Source organism: Phyllobates terribilis, unplaced genomic scaffold, assembly GCF_046119375.1.
Source record: "Phyllobates terribilis strain yellow unplaced genomic scaffold, ASM4611937v1 Scaffold_2__4_contigs__length_985480577, whole genome shotgun sequence".
Lineage (NCBI taxonomy): Eukaryota > Metazoa > Chordata > Amphibia > Anura > Dendrobatidae > Phyllobates > Phyllobates terribilis.
The window spans coordinates 973,013,510-973,036,514 of NW_027362762.1; positions in this window are offsets into that span (position 1 = coordinate 973,013,510).

The window sequence follows — 23,005 nt, forward strand, 5'->3', positions numbered from 1 at the left end:
TGTACAAGAATATAACTACTATAATACTGCTCCTATGTACAAGAATATAACTACTATAGTACTGCTCCTATGTACAAGAATATAACTACTATAATACTGCTCCTATGTACAAGAATATAACTACTATAATACTGCCCCCTATGTACAAGAATATAACTACTATAATACTGCTCCTATGTACAAGAATATAACTACTATGATACTGCTCTCTATATACAAGAATATAACTACTATAATACTGCTCCTATGTACAAGAATATAACTACTAAAATACTGCTCCTATGTACAAGAATATAACTACTATAATACTGCCCCCTATGTACAAGAATATAACTATTATAATACTGCTCCGTATGTACAAGAATATAACTACTATAATACTGCCCCCTATGTACAAGAATATAACTACTATAATACTGCCCCCTATGTACAAGAATATAACTGCTATAATACTGCCCCCTATGTACAAGAATATAACTGCTATAATACTGCACCAATATACAAGAATATAACTAATATAATACTGCCCCCTATGTACAGGAATATAACTACTATAATACTGCCCCCTATATACAAGAATATAACTACTATAATACTGCCCCTATGTACAAGAATATAACTACTATAATACTGCCCCCTATGTACAGGAATATAACTACTATAATACTGCCCCCTATGTACAAGAATATAACTGCTATAATACTGCCCCCTATGTACAAGAATATAACTACTATAATACTGCACCAATGTACAAGAATATAACTACTATAATACTGCTCCTATGTACAGGAATATAACTAATATAATACTGCCCCTATGTACAGGAATATAACTACTATAATACTGCTCCTATGTACAAGAATATAACTACTATGATACTACCCCTATGTACAAGAATATAACTACTATAATACTGCACCCTATGTACAAGAATATAACTACTATAATACTGCTCCTATGTACAAGTATATAACTACTATAATACTGCACCCTATGTACAAGAATATAACTACTATAATACTGCTCCAATGTACAAGAATATAACTACTATAATACTGCTCCTATGTACAAAATTATAACTACTATAATACTGCTCCTATGTACAAGAATATAACATCTATAATACTGCCTCTATGTTCAGGAATATAACTACTATAATACTGCCCCCTATGTACAAGAATATAACTACTATAATACTGCCCCCTATGTACAAGAATATAACTACTATAATACTGCCCCTATGTATAAGAATATAACTACTATAATACTGCTCCTATGTACAAGAATATAACTACTATAATACTGCTGCCTATGTACAAGAATATAACTACTATAATACTGCCCCTATGTACAAGAATATAACTACTATAATACTGCCCCCTATGTGCAAGAATATAACTACTATAATACTGATCCTATGTACAAGAATATAACTACTATAATACTGCTCCTATGTACAAGAATATAAATACTATAATACTGCCCCTATGTACAAGAATATAACTACTATAATACTGATCCCTATGTACAGGAATATAAATACTATAATACTGCCCCTATGTACAAGAATATAACTACTATAATACTGCTCCTATGTACAAGAATATAACTACTATAATACTGCTCCTATGTACAAGAATATAACTACTATAATACTGCCCCTATGTACAAGAATATAACTACTATAATACTGCTCCTATGTACAAGAATATGACTACTATAATACTGCTCCTATGTACAAGAATATAACTACTATAATACTGCCCCTATGTACAAGAATATAACTACTATAATACTGCCCCCTATGTACAAGAATATAACTACTATAATACTGCTCCTATGTACAAGAATATAACTACTATAATACTGCCCCTATGTACAAGAATATAACTACTATAATACTGCTCATATGTAAAAGAATATGACTACTATAATACTGCTCCTATGTACAAGAATATAACTACTATAATACTGCCCCCTATGTACAGGAATATAACTACTATAATACTGCCCCCTATGTACAAGAATATAACTACTATAATATTGCTCCTATGTACAAGAATATAACTACTATAATACTGCCCCCTATGTACAGGAATATAACTACTATAATACTGCCCCCTATGTACAAGAATATAACTACTATAATATTGCTCCTATGTACAAGAATATAACTACTATAATACTGCCCCCTATGTACAGGAATATAACTACTATAATACTGCCCCCTATGTACAAGAATATAACTACTATAATATTGCTCCTATGTACAAGAATATAACTACTATAATACTACCCCTATGTACAGGAATATAACTACTATAATACTGCCCCCTATGTACAAGAATATAACTACTATAATATTGCTCCTATGTACAAGAATATAACTACTATAATACTGCCCCCTATGTACAGGAATATAACTACTATAATACTGCCCCCTATGTACAAGAATATAACTACTATAATACTGCTCCTATGTACAAGAATATAACTACTATAATACTGCCCCCTATATACAGGAATATAACTACTATAATACTGCCCCCTATGTACAAGAATATAACTACTATAATATTGCTCCTATGTACAAGAATATAACTACTATAATACTACCCCTATGTACAAGAATATAACTACTATAATGCGGCTCCCTATGTACAAGAATATAACTACTATAATACTGCCCCTATGTATAAGAATATAACTACTATAATACTGCTTCTATGTACAAGAATATAACTACTATAATACTGCCCCTATGTACAAGAATATAACTACTATAATACTGTCCCTATGTACAAGAATATAACTACTATAATACTGTCCCCTATGTACAAGAATATAACTACTATAATACTGCTCCCTATGTACAAGAATATAACTACTATAATACTGCCCCCTATGTACAAGAATATAACTACTATAATACTGCTCCCTATGTACAAGAATATAGCTACTATAATACTGCCCCCTATGTACAGGAATATAACTACTATAATACTGCTCCTATGTACAAGAATATAACTACTATAATACTGCCCCCTATGTACAAGAATATAGCTACTATAATACTGCTCCCTATATACAAGAATATAACTACTCTAATACTGCCCCCTATGTACAAGAATATAACTATTATAATACTGCTCCCTATGTACAAGAATATAACTACTATAATACTGCCCCCTATGTACAAGAATATAACTACTATAATACTGCTCCCTATGTACAAGAATATAACTACTATAATACTGCCCCCTATGTACAGGAATATAACTACTATAATACTGCTCCTATGTACAAGAATATAACTACTATAATACTGCTCCTATGTACAAGAATATAACTACTATAATACTGCCCCCTATGTACAAGAATATAGCTACTATAATACTGCTCCCTATATACAAGAATATAACTACTATAATACTGCCTCCTATGTACAAGAATATAACTACTATAATACTGCTCCTATGTACAAGAATATAACTACTATAATACTGCTCTCTATGTACAAGAATATAACTACTATAATACTGCTCCTATGTACAAGAATATAACTACTATAATACTGCTCCTATGTACAAGAATATAACTACTATAATACTGCCCCCTATGTACAAGAATATAGCTACTATAATACTGCTCCCTATATACAAGAATATAACTACTATAATACTGCCCCCTATGTACAAGAATATAACTACTATAATACTGCTCCTATGTACAAGAATATAACTACTATAATACTGCCCCCTATGTACAAGAATATAACTATTATAATACTGCTCCCTATGTACAAGAATATAACTACTATAATACTGCCCCCTATGTACAAGAATATAGCTACTATAATACTGCTCCCTATATACAAGAATATAACTACTATAATACTGCCCCCTATGTACAAGAATATAACTACTATAATACTGCTCCTATGTACAAGAATATAACTACTATAATACTGCTCTCTATGTACAAGAATATAACTACTATAATACTGCTCCTATGTGCAAGAATATAACTACTATAATACTGCTCCTATGTACAAGAATATAACTACTATAATACTGCCCCCTATGTACAAGAATATAGCTACTATAATACTGCTCCCTATATACAAGAATATAACTACTATAATACTGCCCCCTATGTACAAGAATATAACTACTATAATACTGCCCCCTATGTACAAGAATATAACTATTATAATACTGCTCCCTATGTACAAGAATATAACTACTATAATACTGCCCCCTATGTACAAGAATATAACTACTATAATACTGCCCCCTATGTACAAGAATATAACTACTATAATACTGCTCCTATGTACAAGAATATAACTACTATAATACTGCTCCTATGTACAAAATTATAACTACTATAATACTGCTCCTATGTACAAGAATATAACATCTATAATACTGCCTCTATGTTTAGGAATATAACTACTATAATACTGCCCCCTATGTACAAGAATATAACTACTATAATACTGCCCCCTATGTACAAGAATATAACTACTATAATACTGCCCCTATGTATAAGAATATAACTACTATAATACTGCTCCTATGTACAAGAATATAACTACTATAATACTGCTGCCTATGTACAAGAATATAACTACTATAATACTGCCCCTATGTACAAGAATATAACTACTATAATACTGCCCCCTATGTGCAAGAATATAACTACTATAATACTGATCCTATGTACAAGAATATAACTACTATAATACTGCTCCCTATGTACAAGAATATAGCTACTATAATACTGCCCCCTATGTACAGGAATATAACTACTATAATACTGCTCCTATGTACAAGAATATAACTACTATAATACTGCCCCCTATGTACAAGAATATAGCTACTATAATACTGCTCCCTATATACAAGAATATAACTACTCTAATACTGCCCCCTATGTACAAGAATATAACTATTATAATACTGCTCCCTATGTACAAGAATATAACTACTATAATACTGCCCCCTATGTACAAGAATATAACTACTATAATACTGCTCCCTATGTACAAGAATATAACTACTATAATACTGCCCCCTATGTACAGGAATATAACTACTATAATACTGCTCCTATGTACAAGAATATAACTACTATAATACTGCTCCTATGTGCAAGAATATAACTACTATAATACTGCCCCATATGTACAAGAATATAGCTACTATAATACTGCTCCCTATATACAAGAATATAACTACTATAATACTGCCCCCTATGTACAAGAATATAACTACTATAATACTGCTCCTATGTACAAGAATATAACTACTATAATACTGCTCCTATGTACAAGAATATAACTACTATAATACTGCCCCCTATGTACAAGAATATAACTATTATAATACTGCTCCCTATGTACAAGAATATAACTACTATAATACTGCCCCCTATGTACAAGAATATAACTACTATAATACTGCCCCCTATGTACAAGAATATAACTACTATAATACTGCTCCTATGTACAAGAATATAACTACTATAATACTGCTCCTATGTACAAAATTATAACTACTATAATACTGCTCCTATGTACAAGAATATAACATCTATAATACTGCCTCTATGTTTAAGAATATAACTACTATAATACTGCTCCTATGTACAAGAATATAACTACTATAATACTGCTGCCTATGTACAAGAATATAACTACTATAATACTGCCCCTATGTACAAGAATATAACTACTATAATACTGCCCCCTATGTGCAAGAATATAACTACTATAATACTGATCCTATGTACAACAATATAACTACTATAATACTGCTCCTATGTACAAGAATATAACTACTATAATACTGCCCCTATGTACAAGAATATAACTACTATAATACTGCTCCTATGTACAAGAATATAACTACTATAATACTACCCCTATGTACAAGAATATAACTACTATAATGCGGCTCCCTATGTACAAGAATATAACTACTATAATACTGCCCCTATGTATAAGAATATAACTACTATAATACTGCTCCTATGTACAAGAATATAACTACTATAATACTGCCCCTATGTACAAGAATATAACTACTATAATACTGTCCCTATGTACAAGAATATATCTACTATAATACTGTCCCCTATGTACAAGAATATAACTACTATAATACTGCTCCCTATGTACAAGAATATAACTACTATAATACTGCCCCCTATGTACAAGAATATAACTACTATAATACTGCTCCCTATGTACAAGAATATAGCTACTATAATACTGCCCCCTATGTACAGGAATATAACTACTATAATACTGCTCCTATGTACAAGAATATAACTACTATAATACTGCCCCCTATGTACAAGAATATAGCTACTATAATACTGCTCCCTATATACAAGAATATAACTACTCTAATACTGCCCCCTATGTACAAGAATATAACTATTATAATACTGCTCCCTATGTACAAGAATATAACTACTATAATACTGCCCCCTATGTACAAGAATATAACTACTATAATACTGCTCCCTATGTACAAGAATATAACTACTATAATACTGCCCCCTATGTACAGGAATATAACTACTATAATACTGCTCCTATGTACAAGAATATAACTACTATAATACTGCTCCTATGTACAAGAATATAACTACTATAATACTGCCCTCTATGTACAAGAATATAGCTACTATAATACTGCTCCCTATAAACAAGAATATAACTACTATAATATTGCCCCCTATGTACAAGAATATAACTACTATAATACTGCTCCTATGTACAAGAATATAACTACTATAATACTGCTCTCTATGTACAAGAATATAACTACTATAATACTGCTCCTATGTACAAGAATATAACTACTATAATACTGCCCCCTATGTACAAGAATATAGCTACTATAATACTGCTCCCTATATACAAGAATATAACTACTATAATACTGCCCCCTATGTACAAGAATATAACTACTATAATACTGCTCCTATGTACAAGAATATAACTACTATAATACTGCCCCCTATGTACAAGAATATAACTATTATAATACTGCTCCCTATGTACAAGAATATAACTACTATAATACTGCCCCCTATGTACAAGAATATAACTACTGCCCCCTATGTACAAGAATATAACTACTATAATACTGCTCCTATGTAAAAGAATATAACTACTATAATACTGCCCCCTATGTACAAGAATATAACTACTATAATACTGCTCCTATGTACAAGAATATAACTACTATAATACTGCTCCTATGTACAAGAATATAACTACTATAATACTGCCCCTATGTACAAGAATATAACTACTATAATACTGCTCCTATGTTCAAGAATATAACTACTATAATACTGCCCCCTATGTACAAGAATATAACTATTATAATACTGCCCCCTTTGTACAAGAATATAACTACTATAATACTGCCCCCTATGTACTAGAATATAACTACTATAATACTGCCCCTATGTACAAGAATATAACTACTATAATATTGCCCCCTATGTACAAGAATATTACTACTATAATACTGCTCCCTATGTACAAGAATATAACTACTATAATACTACCCCCTATGTACAGGAATATAACTACTATAATACTGCTCCTATGTACAAGAATATAACTACTATAATACTGCTCCTATGTACAAGAATATAACTACTATAATACTGCCCCCTATGTACAAGAATATAGCTACTATAATACTGCTCCCTATATACAAGAATATAACTACTATAATACTGCCCCCTATGTACAAGAATATAACTACTATAATACTGCTCCTATGTACAAGAATATAACTACTATAATACTGCCCCCTATGTACAAGAATATAACTACTATAATACTGCCCCCTATGTACAAGAATATAACTACTATCATACTGCCCTGTATGTACTAGAATATAACTACTATAATACTGCCCCTATGTACAAGAATGAAACTACTATAATACTACCACCTATGTACAGGAATATAACTACTATAATACTGCCCCCTATGTACAAGAATATAACTACTATAATACTGTCCCTATATACAAGAATATAACTACTATAATACTGTCCCTATATACAAGAATATAACTACTATAATACTGCCCCTATGTACAAGAATATAACTACTATAATACTGCCCCCTATGTACAGGAATATAACTACTATAATACTGCCCCCTATATACAAGAATATAACTACTATAATACTGCCCCTATGTACAAGAATATAACTACTATAATACTGCCCCCTATGTACAAGAATATAACTGCTATAATACTGCCCCCTATGTACAAGAATATAACTACTATAATACTGCACCAATGTACAAGAATATAACTACTATAATACTGCTCCTATGTACAGGAATATAACTACTATAATACTGCCCCCTAGGTACAAGAATATAACTACTATAATACTGCCCCTATGTACAAGAATATAACTACTATAATACTGCCCCCTATGTACAAGAATATAACTGCTATAATACTGCCCCCTATGTACAAGAATATAACTACTATAATACTGCACCAATGTACAAGAATATAACTACTATAATACTGCTCCTATGTACAGGAATATAACTACTATAATACTGCCCCCTATGTACAAGAATATAACTACTATAATACTGCCCCTATGTACAAGAATATAACTACTATAATACTGCCCCCTATGTACAAGAATATAGCTACTATAATATTGCCGCCTATGTACAAGAATATAACTACTATAATACTGCCCTCTATGTACTAGAATATAACTACTATAATACTGCCCCTATGTACAAGAATATAACTACTATAATACTGCCCCCTATGTACAAGAATATAACTACTATAATACTGCTCCCTATCTACAAGAATATAACTACTATAATACTGTCCCTATATACAAGAATATAACTACTATAATACTGCCCCTATGTACAAGAATATAACTACTATAATACTGCCCCCTATGTACAGGAATATAACTACTATAATACTGCCCCCTATATACAAGAATATAACTACTATAATACTGCCCCTATGTACAAGAATATAACTACTATAATACTGCCCCCTATGTACAGGAATATAACTACTATAATACTGCCCCCTATGTACAAGAATATAACTGCTATAATACTGCCCCCTATGTACAAGAATATAACTGCTATAATACTGCACCAATGTACAAGAATATAACTAATATAATACTGCCCCCTATGTACAGGAATATAACTACTATAATACTGCCCCCTATATACAAGAATATAACTACTATAATACTGCCCCTATGTACAAGAATATAACTACTATAATACTGCTCCTATGTTCAAGAATATAACTACTATAATATTGCCCCCTATGTACAAGAATATAACTATTATAATACTGCCCCCTTTGTACAAGAATATAACTACTATAATACTGCCCCCTATGTACTAGAATATAACTACTATAATACTGCCCCTATGTACAAGAATATAACTACTATAATATTGCCCCCTATGTACAAGAATATTACTACTATAATACTGCTCCCTATGTACAAGAATATAACTACTATAATACTACCCCCTATGTACAGGAATATAACTACTATAATACTGCTCCTATGTACAAGAATATAACTACTATAATACTGCTCCTATGTACAAGAATATAACTACTATAATACTGCCCCCTATGTACAAGAATATAGCTACTATAATACTGCTCCCTATATACAAGAATATAACTACTATAATACTGCCCCCTATGTACAAGAATATAACTACTATAATACTGCTCCTATGTACAAGAATATAACTACTATAATACTGCCCCCTATGTACAAGAATATAACTACTATAATACTGCCCCCTATGTACAAGAATATAACTACTATAATACTGCATTGTATGTACTAGAATATAACTACTATAATACTGCCCCTATGTACAAGAATGTAACTACTATAATACTACCACCTATGTACAGGAATATAACTACTATAATACTGCCCCCTATGTACAAGAATATAACTACTATAATACTGTCCCTATATACAAGAATATAACTACTATAATACTGTCCCTATATACAAGAATATAACTACTATAATACTGCCCCTATGTACAAGAATATAACTACTATAATACTGCCCCCTATGTACAGGAATATAACTACTATAATACTGCCCCCTATATACAAGAATATAACTACTATAATACTGCCCCTATGTACAAGAATATAACTACTATAATACTGCCCCCTATGTACAAGAATATAACTGCTATAATACTGCCCCCTATGTACAAGAATATAACTACTATAATACTGCACCAATGTACAAGAATATAACTACTATAATACTGCTCCTATGTACAGGAATATAACTACTATAATACTGCCCCCTATGTACAAGAATATAACTACTATAATACTGCCCCTATGTACAGGAATATAACTACTATAATACTGCCCCCTATGTACAAGAATATAACTACTATAATACTGCTCCTATGTACAAGAATATAACTACTATAATACTGCCCCCTACGTACAAGAATATAACTACTATAATACTGCCCCTATGTACAAGAATATAACTACTATAATACTGCCCCTATGTACAAGAATATAACTACTATAATACTGCTATGTACAACAATATAACTACTATAATACTGCTCCTATGTACAAGAATATAACTACTATAATACTGCCGCCTATGTACAAGAATATAACTACTATAATACTACACCCTATGTACAAGAATATAACTACTATAATACTGCGTACAAGAATATAACTACTATAATACTGCCCCCTATGTACAAGAATATAACTACTATAATACTGCCCCTATGTACAAGAATATAACTACTATAATACTGCTCCTATGTACAGGAATATACTATAATACTGCCCCCTATGTACAAGAATATAACTACTATAATACTGCTCCTATGTACAAGAATATAACTACTATAATACTGCTCCTATGTACAAGAATATAACTACTATAATACTGCTCCTATGTACAAGAATATAACTACTATAATACTGCCCCCTATGTACAAGAATATAACTACTATAATACTGCTCCCTATGTACAGGAATATAACTACTATAATACTGCTCCTATGTACAAGAATATAACTACTATAATACTGCCCCCTATGTACAAGAATATAACTACTATAATACAGCCCCCTATGTACAAGAATATAACTACTATAATACTGCCCCCTATGTACAAGAATATAACTACTATAATACTGCCGCTATGTACAAGAATATAACTACTATAATACTGCTCCTATGTACAAGAGTATAACTACTATAATACTGCTCCTATATACAAGAATATAACTACTATAATACTGCTCCTATGTACAAGAATATAACTACTATAATACTGTCCACTATGTACAAGAATATAACTACTATAATACTGCTCCTATGTAAAAGAATATAACTACTATAATACTGCCCCCTATGTACAAGAATATAACTACTATAATACTGCTCCCTATGTACAAGAATATAACTACTATAATACTGCCCCTATGTACAAGAATATAACTACTATAATACTGCTCCTATGTACAAGAATATAACTACTATAATACTGCTCCTATGTGCAAGAATATAACTACTATAATACTGCTCCTATGTACAAGAATATAACTACTATAATACTGCTCCCTATGTACAAGAATATAGCTACTATAATACTGCTCCTATATACAAGAATATAACTACTATAATACTGCCCCCTATGTACAAGAATATAACTACTATAATACTACCCTCTATGTACAAGAATATAACTACTATAATACTGCTCCTATGTACAAGAATATAACTACTATAATACTGCCCCTATGTACAAGAATATAACTACTATAATACTGCTCCTATGTACAAGAATATAACTACTATAATACTGCCCCTATGTACAAGAATATAACTACTATAATACTGCTTCTATGTACAAGAATATAACTACTATAATACTGCCCCCTACAAGAATATAACTACTATAATACTGCCCCCTATGTACAAGAATATAACTACTATAATACTGCTCCTATGTACAGGAATATAACTACTATAATACTGCTCCTATGTGCAAGAATATAACTACTATAATACTGCTCCTATGTACAAGAATATAACTACTATAATACTGCTCCCTATGTACAAGAATATAACTACTATAATACTGCCCCTATGTACAAGAATATAACTACTATAATACTGCCCCCTATGTACAAGAATATAACTACTATAATACTGCTCCTATGTACAAGAATATAACTACTATAATACTGCTCTCTATGTACAAGAATATAACTACTATAATACTGCTCCTATGTACAAGAATATAACTACTATAATACTGCTCCTATGTACAAGAATATAACTACTATAATACTGCCCCCTATGTACAAGAATATAGCTACTATAATACTGCTCCCTATATACAAGAATATAACTACTATAATACTGCCCCCTATGTACAAGAATATAACTACTATAATACTGCTCCTATGTACAAGAATATAACTACTATAATACTGCCCCCTATGTACAAGAATAAAACTATTATAATACTGCTCCCTATGTACAAGAATATAACTACTATAATACTGCCCCCTATGTACAAGAATATAACTACTATATTACTGCTCTCTATGTACAAGAATATAACTACTATAATACTGCTCCTATGTACAAGAATATAACTACTATAATACTGCTCCTATGTACAAGAATATAACTACTATAATACTGCCCCCTATGTACAAGAATATAGCTACTATAATACTGCTCCCTATATACAAGAATATAACTACTATAATACTGCCCCCTATGTACAAGAATATAACTACTATAATACTGCTCCTATGTACAAGAATATAACTACTATAATACTGCCCCCTATGTACAAGAATATAACTATTATAATACTGCTCCCTATGTACAAGAATATAACTACTATAATACTGCCCCCTATGTACAAGAATATAACTACTATAATACTGCTCCCTATGTACAAGAATATAACTACTATAATACTGCTCCTATGTACAAGAATATAACTACTATAATACTGCTCCTATGTACAAAATTATAACTACTATAATACTGCTCCTATGTACAAGAATATAACATCTATAATACTGCCTCTATGTTTAGGAATATAACTACTATAATACTGCCCCCTATGTACAAGAATATAACTACTATAATACTGCCCCCTATGTACAAGAATATAACTACTATAATACTGCCCCTATGTATAAGAATATAACTACTATAATACTGCTCCTATGTACAAGAATATAACTACTATAATACTGCTGCCTATGTACAAGAATATAACTACTATAATACTGCCCCCTATGTGCAAGAATATAACTACTATAATACTGATCCTATGTACAAGAATATAACTACTATAATACTGCTCCCTATGTACAAGAATATAGCTACTATAATACTGCCCCCTATGTACAGGAATATAACTACTATAATACTGCTCCTATGTACAAGAATATAACTACTATAATACTGCCCCCTATGTACAAGAATATAGCTACTATAATACTGCTCCCTATATACAAGAATATAACTACTCTAATACTACCCCCTATGTACAAGAATATAACTATTATAATACTGCTCCCTATGTACAAGAATATAACTACTATAATACTGCCCCCTATGTACAAGAATATAACTACTATAATACTGCTCCCTATGTACAAGAATATAACTACTATAATACTGCCCCCTATGTACAGGAATATAACTACTATAATACTGCTCCTATGTACAAGAATATAACTACTATAATACTGCTCCTATGTACAAGAATATAACTACTATAATACTGCCCCCCTATGTACAAGAATATAGCTACTATAATACTGCTCCCTATATACAAGAATATAACTACTATAATACTGCCCCCTATGTACAAGAATATAACTACTATAATACTGCTCCTATGTACAAGAATATAACTACTATAATACTGCTCTCTATGTACAAGAATATAACTACTATAATACTGCTCCTATGTACAAGAATATAACTACTATAATACTGCCCCCTATGTACAAGAATATAGCTACTATAATACTGCTCCCTATATACAAGAATATAACTACTATAATACTGCCCCCTATGTACAAGAATATAACTACTATAATACTGCTCCTATGTACAAGAATATAACTACTATAATACTGCCCCTTATGTATAAGAATATAACTATTATAATACTGCTCCCTATGTACAAGAATATAACTACTATAATACTGCCCCCTATGTACAAGAATATAACTACTATAATACTGCCCCCTATGTACAAGAATATAACTACTATAATACTGCTCCTATGTACAAGAATATAACTACTATAATACTGCTCCTATGTACAAAATTATAACTACTATAATACTGCTCCTATGTACAAGAATATAACATCTATAATACTGCCTCTATGTTTAGGAATATAACTACTATAATACTGCCCCCTATGTACAAGAATATAACTACTATAATACTGCCCCCTATGTACAAGAATATAACTACTATAATACTGCCCCTATGTATAAGAATATAACTACTATAATACTGCTCCTATGTACAAGAATATAACTACTATAATACTGCTGCCTATGTACAAGAATATAACTACTATAATACTGCCCCTATGTACAAGAATATAACTACTATAATACTGCCCCCTATGTGCAAGAATATAACTACTATAATACTGATCCTATGTACAAGAATATAACTACTATAATACTACTCCTATGTACAAGAATATAACTACTATAATACTGCCCCTATGTACAAGAATATAACTACTATAATACTGCTCCTATGTACAAGAATATAACTACTATAATACTACCCCTATGTACAAGAATATAACTACTATAATGCGGCTCCCTATGTACAAGAATATAACTACTATAATACTGCCCCTATGTATAAGAATATAACTACTATAATACTGCTCCTATGTACAAGAATATAACTACTATAATACTGCCCCTATGTACAAGAATATAACTACTATAATACTGTCCCTATGTACAAGAATATATCTACTATAATACTGTCCCCTATGTACAAGAATATAACTACTATAATACTGCTCCCTATGTACAAGAATATAACTACTATAATACTGCCCCCTATGTACAAGAACATAACTACTATAATACTGTTCCCTATGTACAAGAATATAGCTACTATAATACTGCCCCCTATGTACAGGAATATAACTACTATAATACTGCTCCTATGTACAAGAATATAACTTCTATAATACTGCCCCCTATGTACAAGAATATAGCTAATATAATACTGCTCCCTATATACAAGAATATAACTACTCTAATACTGCCCCCTATGTACAAGAATATAACTATTATAATACTGCTCCCTATGTACAAGAATATAACTACTATAATACTGCCCCCTATGTACAAGAATATAACTACTATAATACTGCTCCCTATGTACAAGAATATAACTACTATAATACTGCCCCCTATGTACAGGAATATAACTACTATAATACTGCTCCTATGTACAAGAATATAACTACTATAATACTGCTCCTATGTACAAGAATATAACTACTATAATACTGCCCCCTATGTACAAGAATATAGCTACTATAATACTGCTCCCTATATACAAGAATATAACTACTATAATACTGCCCCCTATGTACAAGAATATAACTACTATAATACTGCTCCTATGTACAAGAATATAACTACTATAATACTGCCCCCTAAGTACAAGAATATAACTACTATAATACTGCTCCTATGTACAAGAATATAACTACTATAATACTGCTCCTATGTACAAGAATATAACTACTATAATACTGCCCCCTATGTACAAGAATATAGCTACTATAATACTGCTCCCTATATACAAGAATATAACTACTATAATACTGCCCCTATGTACAAGAATATAACTACTATAATACTGCTCCTATGTACAAGAATATAACTACTATAATACTGCCCCCTATGTACAAGAATATAACTATTATAATACTGCTCCCTATGTACAAGAATATAACTACTATAATACTGCCCCCTATGTACAAGAATATAACTACTATAATACTGCCCCCTATGTACAAGAATATAACTACTATAATACTGCTCCTATGTACAAGAATATAACTACTATAATACTGCTCCTATGTACAAAATTATAACTACTATAATACTGCTCCTATGTACAAGAATATAACATCTATAATACTGCCTCTATGTTTAGGAATATAACTACTATAATACTGCCCCCTATGTACAAGAATATAACTACTATAATACTGCCCCCTATGTACAAGAATATAACTACTATAATACTGCCCCTATGTATAAGAATATAACTACTATAATACTGCTCCTATGTACAAGAATATAACTACTATAATACTGCTGCCTATGTACAGGAATATAACTACTATAATACTGCCCCTATGTACAAGAATATAACTACTATAATACTGCCCCCTATGTGCAAGAATATAACTACTATAATACTGATCCTATGTACAACAATATAACTACTATAATACTGCTCCTATGTACAAGAATATAACTACTATAATACTGCCCCTATGTACAAGAATATAACTACTATAATACTGCTCCTATGTACAAGAATATAACTACTATAATACTACCCCTATGTACAAGAATATAACTACTATAATGCGGCTCCCTATGTACAAGAATATAACTACTATAATACTGCCCCTATGTATAAGAATATAACTACTATAATACTGCTCCTATGTACAAGAATATAACTACTATAATACTGCCCCTATGTACAAGAATATAACTACTATAATACTGTCCCTATGTATAAGAATATATCTACTATAATACTGTCCCCTATGTACAAGAATATAACTACTATAATACTGCTCCCTATGTACAAGAATATAACTACTATAATACTGCCCCCTATGTACAAGAATATAACTACTATAATACTGCTCCCTATGTACAAGAATATAGCTACTATAATACTGCCCCCTATGTACAGGAATATAACTACTATAATACTGCTCCCTATATACAAGAATATAACTACTCTAATACTGCCCCCTATGTACAAGAATATAACTATTATAATACTGCTCCCTATGTACAAGAATATAACTACTATAATACTGCCCCTATGTACAAGAATATATCTACTATAATACTGTCCCCTATGTACAAGAATATAACTACTATAATACTGCTCCCTATGTACAAGAATATAACTACTATAATACTGCCCCTATGTACAAGAATATAACTACTATAATACTGCTCCTATGTACAAGAATATAACTACTATAATACTGCCCCCTATGTACAAGAATATAGCTACTATAATACTGCTCCCTATATACAAGAATATAACTACTCTAATACTGCCCCCTATGTACAAGAATATAACTATTATAATACTGCTCCCTATGTACAAGAATATAACTACTATAATACTGCCCCCTATGTACAAGAATATAACTACTATAATACTGCTCCCTATGTACAAGAATATAACTACTATAATACTGCCCCCTATGTACAGGAATATAACTACTATAATACTGCTCCTATGTACAAGAATATAACTATTATAATACTGCTCCCTATGTACAAGAATATAACTACTATAATACTGCCCCCTATGTACAAGAATATAACTACTATAATACTGCTCCCTATGTACAAGAATATAACTACTATAATACTGCCCCCTATGTACAGGAATATAACTACTATAATACTGCTCCCTATGTACAAGAATATAACTACTATAATACTGCCCCCTATGTACAGGAATATAACTACTATAATACTGCTCCTATGTACAAGAATATAACTACTATAATACTGCCCTCTATGTACAAGAATATAGCTACTATAATACTGCTCCCTATATACAAGAATATAACTACTATAATACTGCCCCCTATGTACAAGAATATAACTACTATAATACTGCTCCTATGTACAAGAATATAACTACTATAATACTGCTCCTATGTACAAGAATATAACTACTATAATACTGCCCCCTATGTACAAGAATATAGCTACTATAATACTGCTCCCTATATACAAGAATATAACTACTATAATACTGCCCCCTATGTACAAGAATATAACTACTATAATACTGCTCCTATGTACAAGAATATAACTACTATAATACTGCCCCCTATGTACAAGAATATAACTATTATAATACTGCTCCCTATGTACAAGAATATAACTACTATAATACTGCCCCCTATGTACAAGAATATAACTACTATAATACTGCCCCCTATGTACAAGAATATAACTACTATAATACTGCTCCTATGTACAAGAATATAACTACTATAATACTGCTCCTATGTACAAAATTATAACTACTATAATACTGCTCCTATGTACAAGAATGTAACATCTATAATACTGCCTCTATGTTTAGGAATATAACTACTATAATACTGCCCCCTATGTACAAGAATATAACTACTATAATACTGCCCCCTATGTACAAGAATATAACTACTATAATACTGCCCCTATGTATAAGAATATAACTACTATAATACTGCTCCTATGTACAAGAATATAACTACTATAATACTGTTGCCTATGTACAACAATATAACTACTATAATACTGCCCCTATGTACAAGAATATAACTACTATAATACTGCCCCCTATGTGCAAGAATATAACTACTATAATACTGATCCTATGTACAACAATATAACTACTATAATACTGCTCCTATGTACAAGAATATAACTACTATAATACTGCCCCTATGTACAAGAATATAACTACTATAATACTGCTCCTATGTACAAGAATATAACTACTATAATACTACCCCTATGTACAAGAATATAACTACTATAATGCGGCTCCCTATGTACAAGAATATAACTACTATAATACTGCCCCTGTGAATAAGAATATAACTACTATAATACTGCTCCTATGTACAAGAATATAACTACTATAATACTGCCCCTATGTACAAGAATATAACTACTATAATACTGTCCCTATGTATAAGAATATATCTACTATAATACTGTCCCCTATGTACAAGAATATAACTACTATAATACTGCTCCCTATGTACAAGAATATAACTACTATAATACTGCCCCCTATGTACAAGAATATAACTACTATAATACTGCTCCCTATGTACAAGAATATAGCTACTATAATACTGCCCCCTATGTACAGGAATATAACTACTATAATACTGCTCCTATGTACAAGAATATAGCTACTATAATACTGCCCCCTATGTACAAGAATATAGCTACTATAATACTGCTCCCTATATACAAGAATATAACTACTCTAATACTGCCCCCTATGTACAAGAATATAACTATTATAATACTGCTCCCTATGTACAAGAATATAACTACTATAATACTGCCTACTATGTACAAGAATATAACTACTATAATACTGCTCCCTATGTACAAGAATATAACTACTATAATACTGACCCCTATGTACAGTAATATAACTACTATAATACTGCTCCTATGTACAAGAATATAACTACTATAATACTGCTCCTATGTACAAGAATATAACTACTATAATACTGCCCTCTATGTACAAGAATATAGCTACTATAATACTGCTCCCTATATACAAGAATATAACTACTATAATACTGCCCCCTATGTACAAGAATATAACTACTATAATACTGCTCCTATGTACAAGAATATAACTACTATAATACTGCTCTCTATGTACAAGAATATAACTACTATAATACTGCTCCTATGTACAAGAATATAACTACTATAATACTGCCCCCTATGTACAAGAATATAGCTACTATAATACTGCTCCCTATATACAAGAATATAACTACTATAATACTGCCCCCTATGTACAAGAATATAACTACTATAATACTGCTCCTATGTACAAGAATATAACTACTATAATACTGCCCCCTATGTACAAGAATATAACTATTATAATACTGCTCCCTATATACAAGAATATAACTACTATAATACTGCCCCCTATGTACAAGAATATAACTACTATAATACTGCTCCTATGTAAAAGAATATAACTACTATAATACTGCCCCCTATGTACAAGAATATAACTACTATAATACTGCCCCTATGTACAAGAATATAACTACTATAATACTGCTCCTATGTACAAGAATATAACTACTATAATACTACCCCTATGTACAAGAATATAACTACTATAATGCGGCTCCCTATGTACAAGAATATAACTACTATAATACTGCCCCTATGTATAAGAATATAACTACTATAATACTGCTCCTATGTACAAGAATATAACTACTATAATACTGCCCCTATGTACAAGAATATAACTACTATAATACTGTCCCTATGTACAAGAATATATCTACTATAATACTGTCCCCTATGTACAAGAATATAACTACTATAATACTGCTCCCTATGTACAAGAATATAACTACTATAATACTGCCCCCTATGTACAAGAACATAACTACTATAATACTGCTCCCTATGTACAAGAATATAGCTACTATAATACTGCCCCCTATGTACAGGAATATAACTACTATAATACTGCTCCTATGTACAAGAATATAACTTCTATAATACTGCCCCCTATGTACAAGAATATAGCTACTATAATACTGCTCCCTATATACAAGAATATAACTACTCTAATACTGCCCCCTATGTACAAGAATATAACTATTATAATACTGCTCCCTATGTACAAGAATATAACTACTATAATACTGCCCCCTATGTACAAGAATATAACTACTATAATACTGCTCCCTATGTACAAGAATATAACTACTATAATACTGCCCCCTATGTACAGGAATATAACTACTATAATACTGCTCCTATGTACAAGAATATAACTACTATAATACTGCTCCTATGTACAAGAATATAACTACTATAATACTGCCCCCTATGTACAAGAATATAGTTACTATAATACTGCTCCCTATATACAAGAATATAACTACTATAATACTGCCCCCTATGTACAAGAATATAACTACTATAATACTGCTCCTATGTACAAGAATATAACTACTATAAAACTGCTCTCTATGTACAAGAATATAACTACTATAATACTGCTCCTATGTACAAGAATATAACTACTATAATACTGCTCCTATGTACAAGAATATAACTACTATAATACTGCCCCCTATGTACAAGAATATAGCTACTATAATACTGCTCCCTATATACAAGAATATAACTACTATAATACTGCCCCCTATGTACAAGAATATAACTACTATAATACTGCTCCTATGTACAAGAATATAACTACTATAATACTGCCCCCTATGTACAAGAATATAACTATTATAATACTGCTCCCTATGTACAAGAATATAACTACTAAAATACTGCCCCCTATGTACAAGAATATAACTACTATAATACTGCCCCCTATGTACAAGAATATAACTACTATAATACTGCTCCTATGTACAAGAATATAACTACTATAATACTGCTCCTATGTACAAAATTATAACTACTATAATACTGCTCCTATGTACAAGAATATAACATCTATAATACTGCCTCTATGTTTAGGAATATAACTACTATAATACTGCCCCCTATGTACAAGAATATAACTACTATAATACTGCCCCCTATGTACAAGAATATAACTACTATAATACTGCCCCTATGTATAAGAATATAACTACTATAATACTGCTCCTATGTACAAGAATATAACTACTATAATACTGCTGCCTATGTACAAGAATATAACTACTATAATACTGCCCCTATGTACAAGAATATAACTACTATAATACTGCCCCCTATGTGCAAGAATATAACTACTATAATACTGATCCTATGTACAACAATATAACTACTATAATACTGCTCCTATGTACAAGAATATAACTACTATCATACTGCCCCTATGTACAAGAATATAACTACTATAATACTGCTCCTATGTACAAGAATATAACTACTATAATACTACCCCTATGTACAAGAATATAACTACTATAATGCGGCTCCCTATGTACAAGAATATAACTACTATAATACTGCCCCTATGTATAAGAATATAACTACTATAATACTGCTCCTATATACAAGAATATAACTACTATAATACTGCCCCTATGTACAAGAATATAACTACTATAATACTGTCCCTATGTATAAGAATATATCTACTATAATACTGTCCCCTATGTACAAGAATATAACTACTATAATACTGCTCCCTATGTACAAGAATATAACTACTATAATACTGCCCCCTATGTACAAGAATATAACTACTATAATACTGCTCCCTATGTACAAGAATATAGCTACTATAATACTGCCCCCTATGTACAGGAATATAACTACTATAATACTGCTCCTATGTACAAGAATATAACTACTATAATACTGCCCCCTATGTACAAGAATATAGCTACTATAATACTGCTCCCTATATACAAGAATATAACTACTCTAATACTGCCCCCTATGTACAAGAATATAACTATTATAATACTGCTCCCTATGTACAAGAATATAACTACTATAATACTGCCCCCTATGTACAAGAATATAACTACTATAATACTGCTCCCTATGTACAGGAATATAACTACTATAATACTGCTCCCTATGTACAAGAATATAACTACTATAATACTGCCCCCTATGTACAGGAATATAACTATTATAATACTGCCCCTATGTACAAGAATATAACTACTATAATACTGCTCCTATGTACAATAATATAACTACTATAATACTGCCCTCTATGTACAAGAATATAGCTACTATAATACTGCTCCCTATATACAAGAATATAACTACTATAATACTGCCCCCTATGTACAAGAATATAACTACTAT